Genomic DNA, 8,378 nt, shown 5'->3' with positions numbered 1-8,378 from the left:
CAATGTGCCACGCGAGGAGATTGCATGAATTATGCCAATACGTGTACCGAATAACACAATTCAGGACGCGTAATAGTCAAATAAATCAGACCTCCAATAAGTCGGCGATACTGAGATGAAGCACAGTACATAGGTCCGTCATCTAAAGCCAAACGATGATGTTGATCAATAGGTGAGGAGGCTGGTTTGGCTCAAAGAAGTCCAGTTTCAGAAAGTATATCCAAGGTATATTTTCGTTGAGACAAAAACAGACCATCCGTACCTCGAGATATTTCAATACCAAGAAAGTACTTAAGAGAACCTAAATCTTTCATATGAAAACACCGACTTAGGTATGCCTTGAAAGTAGCAATAGCAGCGGAATTATTCCCGGCAATAATCAAATCATCAACATAAACAAGTACATTAATGGATTTCTCACCTCGTTGTAGAGTAAATAAAGAGTAATCAGCATAAGACTGTATAAATCCAAAAGTCTTAAGAGCACTTGAAAGCTTAGCAAACCAATTACGTGGAGCCTGACGAAGACCATACAAAGATTTATGAAGACGACATACTTTGCCCTAAGAAGTAGTCGAATAACCCGAAGGAAGTTTCATATATACTTCCTCTTCAAGATCACCATGTAGAAAAGCATTGTGAACATCCATTTGATGTAACTCCCAATCTTGAGCCACTGCGACTTCCAAAAACGTTCTAACTGAAACCATTTTGGCTACGGGAGCAAAGGTTTCATGGTAATCAACCCCTTCAACCTGTCTATTACCAAGAACAACCAATCGAGCTTTGTACCTTTCGATACTGCCATCAGAATTATATTTAATTTTGTAGACCCATTTGCAACCAATGGCCTTTTTTCCTGGTGGAAGATCGGTAATTGATAATGTGCCATTTTTATCAAGAGCATCAATTTCTTTAGACATAGCTACACGCCAACACGGAAGTTTCACAGCTTCAGCATAACTAGCTGGTTCCTTAAGAGTAGTAATAGCCACCAAAAACTGAGTATGGTTAGCAGAAAAATTATCACATGAGACATAATTAGTGACAGGATAAGGCGTACCTGAGGACGTGGACGAGTGGGGAGTGGAGGAGCTGGGGTCTATTCTGGAAATGGTATTACATATGTATTCATTGAGTCGAGTACTAGGAACCCGGGATCGAGCACTGCGGCGAACAACCATATCAGGAATTTCACTCACGGTTGTGTGACTGTATGTAGCTGACGTAACCTCCTCTGATAATATATTTTTAGAATTTCGAATATCATCACAACTTCCATCGTGCACAGTAGTTGTACCTTCAGAAGAAATAGGTATCTTTGAAGCAATAATTGAGCGTGTCTGTGACTCATCACACGACAGAAAATGACCCACTTGTTGTCCACCCAGTGCCTTCCTGCGGCTGTAAGTCCTGAAGTTCGTTGGAGAGATGGTTTCTGCCTGGAGTTCGTGCTCAGAAAAGTGGTCAGAAGCTGCTGCCTGTAAGCTGCTGTTGTCTCCGTAAGCTGCTGTCTCCGTGAGCTGCTGCAGGCTGTCTCCGTGAGAAGACGTATCACCACGCACTGAAGAACCCACTAAAGGATGTTCCATCCTTTCTCCATTAACTAACGTATCATCTACCGGTAGTCCAGCCATGGCTCTAGCAGCTGTATCCCCATTGGACACATCACAACAGACAGGTGAATACCCATCAGTTACTGTCTGTTCATTAGAGAGTGTTATCCCATTATCCTGACAACCGTCAGTATTATCGCCTAAACAGACAGCTGCATAAGGGAATTTGTTCTCAAATAATACTACATCACGAGATACAAAAAATTGTTGCTTTTCCAAGTCAAATAACCGCCAACCTTTTTATCCGTAAGGATATCCAACAAATATACATCGTCGACTTCGTGGATTAAACTTATTTCGGTCACGAGGGACAAGACTAGCATAGCACAAACATCCAAATACTCGAATATGATTATAAATAGGAGACTTCTTATGTAGCAATTCATATGAAGTTTTCCCATTAATCAAGGTACTAGGTGTGCGATTAATAATATAAGCGGCACTTAAAATGCACTCACCCCAAAAACGAAGCGGTAAATTAGCTTGAAATCGTAAAGCACGCGCCACATTTAATATATGACGATGTTTGCGTTCCACTCTCCCATTTTGTTGTGGTGTATCCACACATGAAGTCTGAAAATCGATCCCTTGTTCAGAAAAATATGGAATTAAAGGACGAAATTCAGTACCATTATCACTGCGAACTTGCTTAACGTGTCTATCAAATTGTGTCTTAGCCATAGCACAAAAATTCTGAAAAAATTTCACCACCTCAGTTTTATGTGCCAACAAATAGACCCAAACACAACGTGAATAATCATCAACAATAGTAAGAAAATAGTGTGCACCACAAGAAGACGAAGTACGATATGCGCCCCACACATCACAATGAACTAAATTGAAGATATCATTTGCTTTATTCTCACTAACAGAAAAAGTAGCACGAGTTTGTTTAGCTTTAAAACAAGTATCACATGGTTCATTGAGAAACTTCCGACAATCAACTTTATTCATACCAGGAAGCAAAGAAACAATCTTATTAGAAGGATGACCTAAACGCTTATGCCACAAAGAATAATCTTCACCGGTGGTAACTTGATTTGCCATAATATCCGCTCCACTGTGTAAGATATAGACCCCATCTCGTTCCTCACCCACACCAATCAGCGTCCTCGTAGTTCGGTCCTGTATCACACACAACTTATCATTCAAAGTGACAATACATTTCAGATCTTTAATTAAACATGCCAATAAAATCAAGTTGCAATGAAGGTCAGGAACGAATAAAACATGAGTCAATTTCATGTTGTCTCCAACTACCACAGTGCCTTCATACGTAGAAACTGAGAATGTGTTATTCGGAAGTTTTATGGAAGAAAAACCAAGTGTACGGGTTTTAAGCAAAAACTCTTTCCTGCTTGTCATATTCCTTGAAGCCCCTGTATCAAGTATCCACTTACCAGACAGCTTCTCCTTCGAACCATCAATATTCGAATCTTTAAATATTTCAACAATGACATCCCATTGGGCATCAGTAAGAGTATTAGCAAGGCCTACACGATCCTGTGATGAAAGAGAACTTCTACTAGAATTTGTATTTGTCAGGGCAACGTTAGCTAAAACAGGCGACGGCTTCCCACGACCATTATTCCTCCCATGTTGACCGCGCCCTCGTCCTCTTCCTGGTCCCGTGTTCTCTTCATACCATTCCGGGTACCCATTCAATTGGAAACAGTTTGCCATCTCGTGACCACTCTTTCCACAGTGTTTACAAATTGGTTTGTCTGAAGAAGCATACCCTATGCCTTTATCATAACCCTTTGATATTTTCTGAGTTTGCACCGCGAAACCCACAGCATCAACACGTACATCACGTGTTTTTGTAATTGTATGATGTCGTTCTTCTTGAACAACAAGAGCATATACACGACTCAAGCTTGGAAGAGGATCTTGTGCAATAATATTAGATCTAACCGTTCCATATACAGCATCATCCAAACCCATCAAAAACTGATGTACCCGTTCTTCATCACGCTGTTTATTCCATTGAGTTATGAGAGAACACGTACACTTACCGCAACTGCACAAAGGTGGTTTGACGTGATCATTGATTTCTTCCCAGAGAGACTTCAAGCGTCCATAGTAAACCGGAATATTCTGTCCATCCTGTCTACATCTCGTAAGATCCGAACGTAGCTGCAGCAATCTTGGTCCATTACGAATAGAAAAATGTTGTTTCAAATCATCCCAGAGTTCTTTGACAGTTTCAAAATAGGTTAATGTCGACCTGAGTGGTGGTTCAATGGATGTAAGGATCCATCCAATAAGCATAGAGTTAACACTCCACCAATCTTCAATATAAACATCATTCTCTGTTTGTTGCGTAAGTTTTCCATCTAAAAAAGATGTTTTTCGTCTGGCTCTAAAAGCATTCAGCATTAATCGAGACCATTCCTCATAATTATCCCCATTCAACTTCACTGGAGAGATCAGCATACCCGTATGATCAGAAGGATGTAAATAGTATGGTGAAGTTGAATCAACTTTTCGTTCATCACTAGAAATTATTTCCTTCCCAGTCATGATAAAAAAAATTCTGATTTGATTTTAGATTAAATCGATCCTGGCTCAGATGCCATGAAACGACAAGGTAAGAAGATGAAGAATTGGTTATATTCCAAAAGCTTGTCTTACAGGAATAGTTTGTACGTCTCTAAATAGGCAGATGCCTCTTACAAATAAGGTGAGCATATAATACTCAATTGATAAGTTTCCTAACATACAAGATATCTTTAACTACCGTATATACAATAATATATATGCAAATCCCCTTAATAAAATCCTAATCAAAGCTACATCATTATTCGACATGGTTGAGGCCTTGGAAGTAGGTAGCTAAGATAATAGATAATTCTTTGCGGATAGTGTGAGAGTGTGACTCTGTGAGCTACCATCAAAATGTGGAGGAATCTTCAAATGTTTCCCTGTGCGGCTGTGCCTGTACTTGGGACTCTTATCAAGGATGTAGAGATGTAATATCAATACTTCAAATATAGAGATGCAGTACCGGTACTATGATTAACTGAAATGTCTCGATAACACACACCTCCTTACATGACCGGAAAAATCCAATGGCTTCATTGATCAATGCCAAGTGCAAACTCAGTGGCTGCATGTTGTTTTCTTTTTTATATATGTATATATATATATATATATATCGAAGAGCCTTGAAGCCTTGAAGGGGTTCGAGTCTAGTTTCCATTCAGGAGCCCATTATGATTTTCAAGTTAAGGTACAATTTTTTTTTATCAGGTTTAATGTTGAGTGTTGCTCCTATGTAGAAGGCCTTAATCGTCTGCGGCGTACAATCGTGAACTATTTACATCTGTTAAACAAAGAAGCATCTTTGTATATAATAAAAATCTATGAAAAGTTACCGACAACGGTTTCGTGGTGTAGTTGGTTATCACGTCAGTCTAACACATTGAAGGTCTCCAGTTCAAACCTGGGCGAAGCCATAAATTCTATTTTCTTTTTAAACGCGGATTCTAAATTTCTTACTTTCCTTTATTTTTCATTGGGACTCTAATAAACCTTCAATTTTATGGATACCAAATTCCTGTACCTTTATGATACCAATTCCTACACCCCTATAAATATAAACTACATAAATCTGGTAACCACACACAGGAAAAATAAAAGAAGACCAAAAAAAAGAAAAGATGTATCATCGAAGGACACTCAAACTCAAACAGCCTGCAGTAGCAATCGATCATCAAATACCATCAGAAAAAAGAAAAGAAGAAGAAGACAAAGCGGGAATGGAGAAGTATTGCAAGGGAAAATCAGTTGCATGCGTGCACAATTCTCTGGTGCCAGAAGAAGACATTACCAAAACTAACGTTCTTTTGAGTATAGATTGCATAGACGAAATCAAGAACCTCGAAGGCGATCAAGTACAACAGCAGCAGCAACAGTGCACCGATGATGTGAAAAACCTTGAGGGAGAACACCTTGAAGGCGAAGAAAAAGAACAACGAAAGAGTTGTGGCTTTGCAGTTGCAGACATTGTAAAGCCTGCTAGTGCGAAGTACTACGTTTCTGTTAGTTTGGAAAATTTACTCGATGGTGAATATTGCTGCAAGGGTACTCGAGACAGACGTAGATTGATGCAAGACTACCTAATTAGATGGGCTCCTACGGGTATTAAGTTTGATATTGATTTTTTGAAGATTCATGAATCGGTTTTGAAACTTGAAGTGATTAGGCATTATGAAAAAAGTGACTTGAATGTGCCTTATGACGAAGTAGGGACTTCTTGTGGTGCTAAAGTTGTTGGTAGAGCTAGAATTCCTTTATGGGATTTCTTACAAGGTGATCTCAAGAAACCTGTGTCAGCTGATTTTTTATCTGGTGAGGAAAACCGAAGCAAAGTCATTCAACTGGTGAAGATGGACGGATCTGATCCTGAAAACCAAGGACTTCTGCAAGTTCATATGACTGTTAACAAGGTTATTAAGAAGCCGACTAAGGTTATTAAGAAGCCGACTAAGGTTATCAAGCCGACTAAACGATGTTTTAGTAAGGTGTTAATTGATACTTTAGGCTGGATTTCTGGCTCCCCTTTGTAGACCTTTAATCAATTTTATTTTACCGACAGTTATTATTTGTATTCTTCCATCTTATGGCAACTTTTTAATCTATTAATATTAATAGTTTGGGACGTAAATTTGTTCATTCAACTCACTGATGATGGCACTTTTTTTTTACATAGTTACTTTCATGGTATCAGATTTCACAGTGTTTTTACTCTTTACTTTCATTGTTATGGAGACCAATATTAAGCAATTAATAATCTCAAGTATGAGAATATTATAATCTGACAAGACCTCCTGTCTTGCTCATCCAGCCATATCTTATTTCTTCAAAGAATAAGGTATAGAAAGCTATATGATAGATAAAAGAATTCTACAAAAGATAGAAGGGAAACTGGTCACAACGTTAGGAAAAAGAAAAGCAGTATACTACGAAAGTTAACAGCAATAGAGACATCAAATACAATAGTTTGCCGTAAATAGTAGACACTAGATCTAAGGTATCTTGATAACATGTTCGAGAGTTGCTTCCCTAAACACACCAAATTGAAAAAATTAAGAACAAAATATCATCCAAGATAGGGTTAGTATTTATAAATTCTAGAGTACATAAATAGGAAGAGACAAATGGGTTTCTCTTTTTATTTTTGATCAGCAAAGACAAATGGGTTTCTCACTAAACCTTACCCTGACTTCATTCTTTTTCTTTTTCGAAATTGGAAGAACAAAGGTTTCGTGGTTCAGTTGATGGAGCACTTTCTTTCTTTCTCTTTCACCATTCTTCTTCTCCCTCGACTCTCTCTTCCCAACACCTACAATCTCCGAACTGAAATTTTGGTTGTATTTCGTTTAATTAATGGCGGAGATCGGAAATTGAATCAAACGTATACCATTATATGATTACGTATGCACATTTCCCCTCATCAAAGTCGTTTCCTACTATAATCTGTAATTCTAAGGTTTGGTCAATTTTGGGGATTTTGTGTTTTAAGTTGCTTATGTGTATATCGAATTCATATAATCTATATTACATAGTTTTAGTTAGTTTTTTCGTTTGGTTGCTATATTACGTCAATTTGACATATTATCTAGATTACCTATTTGATTTACTTATGTGATATGCCATATTCATATCTCATTTGTGATGAAAATGAAAATGAGAATAGGAGTCACTGGCAATGAAAATGAAAATGGTAACAGTACTAGCATGTGCTAGAGAGTGCAACTGTTAGCTTGCATTTCTTGGTTTCTCTCTTATACATTATGGTTGTTTCCTTTTGCATTTTTCATGAAGCCTTTCCTTCCTTCCAAATACCGATATATATTTTTACCATACGATGTTAATTGGTGCAGATATTTTCAATTGGAATATAGTGAAGCTTTGTTATTGTGATGGTGATCTGAAATGCTTTCGTATGCTTATATTTATGCCGTCACATGTAGACTATGTAATCCATGCTAGAGATTGGCAAATCATTTGTAAGATTTTCCAATGATGCTGGATTATGTTTTATGGGTTGCAGTTAGTTTGCCACTTAGTTGGGTTCATTTGAAACCTAGGAAGAAGGTAGATGAACAATGTCTGGCCTATGAATCTATGCTGCCAGATAGGAGAAAAGAAAATGATGGGGTTTGTGGTACCATTGATAGGCTTGAGGATAACTTTAGAAAATGGGAATAACATGTGCATACGTGCATGAAAAAAGTTATATCCAGGGAAAGAAATGAAACAATTACTTTTATGAAGTTGTTAATTTCGTCTAAAGTTCTAATATCCATCTCAATTTTGATAGATTACAATATCAAATTTGTTGTTTGTCTTGCACTCTTACTGTTTTTGCAGACTTCATTCTACAAACTTGCTAATTGCTGTCACAGCTAAATCCGAATTATAAAGACCTTTTGTCGAGGTGTCATAGTTTTCCGTCGTACAACACACGTGCACTCTATTTGTTTAGCATTTAACGACGTGTACATTATAAATAGAAGCTATGTGCATTATAAATCGGTGGTGCTATTCACAGCACAAAACACCACTCTACTCACAGCTCACAACATCTGAACCCTACATTTCTCGAATGGTGTATCTTTTTTTTTGTGAGGATGAGTCCTTCATGAATAAATTGGACCACTGCATGTGCAACACCTAGCATTTGAGTGGTGATTGCTGTGGTGAAGAGCGCTTGGAATAGCATTTCCGATTATAAATAGACGCTATGTATATACT

At 37.8% G+C, this 8,378-nt stretch overlaps 1 non-coding gene across 1 annotated transcript; it reads left to right on the top strand.

Moving 5' to 3' along the window:
• Positions 1–5,000: 5,000 nt before the first annotated feature.
• Positions 5,001–5,074, top strand: TRNAV-AAC. Its single transcript has one exon. It is a non-coding gene; the product is annotated as a tRNA-Val (tRNA).
• Positions 5,075–8,378: the final 3,304 nt, after the last annotated feature.

Source organism: Papaver somniferum, unplaced genomic scaffold (assembly GCF_003573695.1).
Source record: "Papaver somniferum cultivar HN1 unplaced genomic scaffold, ASM357369v1 unplaced-scaffold_80, whole genome shotgun sequence".
Lineage (NCBI taxonomy): Eukaryota > Viridiplantae > Streptophyta > Magnoliopsida > Ranunculales > Papaveraceae > Papaver > Papaver somniferum.
This window is presented reverse-complemented; position numbering and strand designations above follow the sequence as displayed.